Source organism: Scardinius erythrophthalmus, assembly GCF_964197995.2.
Source record: "Scardinius erythrophthalmus genome assembly, chromosome: 17".
NCBI classification, from domain to species: domain Eukaryota; kingdom Metazoa; phylum Chordata; class Actinopteri; order Cypriniformes; family Leuciscidae; genus Scardinius; species Scardinius erythrophthalmus.
The window spans coordinates 846,373-850,976 of record NC_138237.1 but is presented as its reverse complement, the minus strand read 5'-3'; the positions used below and the strand labels follow the sequence as shown (position 1 = coordinate 850,976).

Here is a 4,604-nt window from a genome sequence, read left to right as displayed (position 1 = left end):
CCAGAGGAAAACAAGTGGAAAACCAGAGGAAACCCAGTGGAAAACCAGAGGAAACCCAGTGGAAAACTAGTGGAAAACTAGTGGAAAACCAGAGGAAACCCAGTGGAAAACCAGAGGAAAACAAGTGGAAAACCAGAGGAAAACTAGTGGAAAACCAGAGGAAACCCAGTGGAAAACCAGAGGAAAACAAGTGGAAAACCAGAGGAAACCCAGTGGAAAACCAGAGGAAACCCAGTGGAAAACTAGTGGAAAACCAGAGGAAAACCAGAGGAAAACTAGTGGAAAACCAGAGGAAACCCAGTGGAAAACTAGTGGAAAACCAGAGGAAAACCAGAGGAAAACCAGTGGAAACTTCAGCTGTAATCAGACACCTTTAGCTGTGTAATGAAAGTTTCTAATGACATCAGTAGCCGAACACAAATCAAAACACACAATCATGTGATCATGAAAACACTCAGCCGTGATTGGGCACTGTGCCGGCTCATTTGCATACAGCTGTGGGTCATTAACACACAATCACAATCTGGTAACTGGACACACTTGAGTCTGTTAGTGCTGGGGAATAATAAACTGGGAATGATGAATCCCACAAGCGGGAAGAGCCGAGGGTCCTGCAGAGCTGAAACACACCCTGCCGTGAGCTCAAACACACACACACACACACACACAGAGAGAGAGAGAGAGAGAGAGAGAGAGAGAGAGAAAGAGAAAGAGCAAGAGGAATTTGCTTGATGCAGCACAGATGAAAAACACACGAGACACAGAGAGACAGAGATAAGAACGAGAGACTGGTTTACTACAGCACTAATCTTATCAGTGTGCATGACTGACCCACACACTACAGCAGCACACACACACACACACACACACACACACACACACACACACACACACACTCAGAGCACAATGAAGATGCTCTACAGGTCAGCCTGACATCTGAGCGACACACACCCACACACACCCACACATACACACACACACACACACACAGGCACTCAGACCTCAGAGCTTGATTTGAAGGCTGGTTTTAATTCACTCAAACAGGCTCCGTTTGGGAAGCGCATGGAAAACTCCACACGTCATGTGACCCATTTACAGCCCTTAAACAGAACCGGCCACATCCAGATTCACCAGTCTGAGAAACACACACACACACACGTCTGAGAAACACACACACGTCTGAGAAACACACACACGTCTGAGAAACACACACACGTCTGAGAAACACACACACACACACACACACACACACAGACACACACATGTCTGAGAAACACACACACACACACACACACGTCTGAGAAACACACACACACACACACACACACACACACACACACACACACACACGATGAGTGCCTGATATGAACCCAGACAGCAGCTGTGTCTGTTTGACCTTTGACCTCCAGCACACATTCAATTAGCATTTTAACACTATGCTGGTCTTGGGTTTCACATTCACACACACACACACACACACACACACACACACACACACACACACACACACACTGGCTCGTGTTACAGAAGATCTTACTGTAACCAGTTAAACATGTCTTCAAATCACAGCCGACTTTTCTGAATCATTAATCAATACAGTTCTGAAATGATTCAACTCAGTGAGTTATTATAGTTCAAAAGGAATCACTAGTTGTAAAATGAATCATTATAGTTCATAAAGGAATCAACACAGTTCCAATATGAATCAAATCAACTCTAAAATGAATCATTCTAAAATAAATCACTGTATATCAAAAATTAATCAGTATAGTTAAAAAATGAACCAGTGTAGATCAAAAGTTAATACAGCTCTAAAATGAATCACAACGGTTCAAAATGAATCAACACAGTTCTGAAGTGAATCCTTATTGTTCAAAATGGATCACTAAAGAGCATAAATGAATCACTGCAGTTCTAAAATGATTCATTATAGTTCAAACATGAATCACTGCAGTTCTAAAGCGAATGACATAAGTCAGTTTTGTCACTGCCAATCAGTCAGCGTGTCGTCTTAATAATATATGAAGTCCTCCAGCATGGTTTTCTGCTATCTATATGACCACTGAAAACGCTGTCTAGGTAGGCAGCTCACGAGGGTTTGAACACACTCACACACTCACACACACTGTGTGTTCTGAGATCTGAACAACACACTGTTTACCTGACGCCCACAAACACTGCAGGACAACTGCTCTCGTTTTCCACTTCTTCGTGGAGGAAGCCTCTCTCTCACACACACACACACACACACACACACTCTCTCTCTCTCTCTCTCTCTGGCAGTGTATGAGAGGTGTGTGTTTGTGTTCTCTTGGCTCCTGCAGTTTTACGGTTGGACCGTCCAAGCTCTTATTCTTAGCTTCCATAAAGTGAGCGTTCGCTGATGATCGAGTGCTGGTTAACCGGCTAACCTCAAACAGACCTTAAAGGGCCAGCGCAGGGAAATCACTGCGGCCCAAGGCATTGTGGGTCCCTGAAGCAGTGGCATTGTCGACACATAGCTAGTACTTAAAAATATAAGTGAAATCAGGTATCAAACACTGATGTAGCCTACAGCGGAGAGATTGATTTACTGTCAGGATGGTGTTTAAACTGAGGAAAAACCTAAAATTATCACTATTAAACTATAAAAAATGTATTGTGACTTTTTATCTCACAATTCTGACTTTTTTTCTCAGAATTGTGACTCTATGAGTCTATGCTAGTTTATATCTCACAATTATTAGAATTGCGATATATAAATTCTAAATTCTGACTTTTTTCTAGCAATTCCGAGTTTATAACTCGCAATTCTGACCGTTTTTCTCAAAATTGTGAGATAAAGAGGCACAATTAATCGCAATCGACTACTCTAAAACATTAATCAATGCAGCTCTGAAATGAATCAATGCAGTTCTAATATAAACAATCATGTTTAAAAAAAGTATCACTGCATTTCTAAAATGGGTCAATATAGCTCAAAAATGAATCAATGCAGTTCTAAAACTAATCATTATAGAAAATTTTTTATAAAAAAATTACTCAAAATGGTTAAAAAAATCATTATAGTTAAAAAAAAAGAATCACAACAGTTCTAAAATGAATCACTATAATTGAAAAATGAATCAAAACTTCTAAAATGAAACAGTAAAATAATGGATCGCAACAGTTCAAATATGAATCACTGCTATTCTAAAATGAATCATTATAGTTCAAATGGAATCAATACACAAAATAAGACATGATCTTATAGAATAACATAGTATGTGTACAAATATATATGATATTACAATAATAAAGTCCATGATAGTATCTTTAATCCACGATAATATCGTCAGATGTTCGTTAATATTATTTCGCTTGGTTTACTGTGTGTTTCTGACATACTACTGAATGAAATAAAGCAAATAAAAGCGGTTTGTTTTAGATAAATGGAGTATGAATGAGTAAATCTGGACGATCCTCCGCACAGAAACATTAAACCTACAAGAAATTAACATTTATCACCGACATCGGCTCTAAATCTCAAGTTATATCACGTTAAAGCAAAGAAAACGCTTTCAAAATCCAGAAAAAAGAGAAGGGAGAAAGAAGGAACTCGTCGTTTCTCCTGCCACGACTTTCCGTTCTGGACGAACCGACGATAAAAGACGCAAAACCGATTCAAACGGGCAACTTTCTGACTGAAGTCTTCATGTCGTCTTGGTCTAAATAAAACTAATCTGCAGTTTCTCTCCGTTAATCGGAGGTGTTCATTTAAGAAAGTGAGGTAACTGTTAAATGTAGAAATCTGAGGTAAATGCGCGAGAACAAAAGATACTCACGTTCGCGCGCTCGTCAGCCGGAGGGTCTCGAGAAAGAAAGTCGGTGATTTAAAACATCCAGAAAACGATGCTTTCCGTTAAACCGTTCACGAGCTCACAAACTCATTCACCGACACACACACACACTCTCTCTCTCTCTCTCTCTCTCTCTCTCTCTCTCTCACTCACTCACTCACTCACTCGCACTCGCTCTCGCGCTCTCTCTCTCTCTCTCCACCGTCACCACGGCAACACACCGGCGCTTCCACGCGGGTTTACAGCATGGTTTACAGCTGTATGTGTGCGCGCGCGCGTGTATGGAATGATATTCCGGACATTATTCAAAAGGAATTGCAAATTGTATTTGCAATTGCGTTTTCAAATTGTGCACGCATAAAATGTGACATAATCCAAACGCAAATGCAAATCGCGCATTACCGTTTGCATTTTCGTTTAAGCGAACGCACAGTGACAGCCAAATTTAAAATGGAAATGCAAAGTCCGTTTGCAACTGTGTTTCCCATATCTTACGAGTCTTGACCCTGTCATATTTAAATAGCAATTTCAATTACCAAGTCTGCTTTTTCACTTTCTCAGCGTCGCGTATGTAGCCAGCCAAAACTCAAATGAAATCGCAATTCCCTTAGTATTTCCATTTCCGATGCCTTACACGGAAACCTGTCAATCAGCGTCAAGGGTGGGATTATGCTATGGGGCGTGTTCGTGTTGGGACGTGACGTCACTCACAGTCGACGGTTAAGAGGTGATGCCCTGAACAGACAGACGCCGATTTATTTTAAACAATGGAGGTAGTTGGTGAAA

At 40.8% G+C, this 4,604-nt stretch overlaps 1 protein-coding gene across 2 annotated transcripts in view; it reads right to left on the bottom strand.

The window, feature by feature from the left end:
- Nucleotides 1-4,053, bottom strand: part of lhfpl2a (LHFPL tetraspan subfamily member 2a) — a 38,503-nt gene extending 34,450 nt beyond the window's left edge. The window contains exon 1 of one of the 2 annotated variants that reach the window (XR_014031992.1): nt 3,804-4,053. The gene's annotated coding sequence lies outside the window, so the exon portion shown is untranslated. The remainder of the gene's footprint in view (nt 1-3,803) is intronic. The other variant, XM_081391363.1, reaches the window with a different exon arrangement.
- Nucleotides 4,054-4,604: the final 551 nt, after the last annotated feature.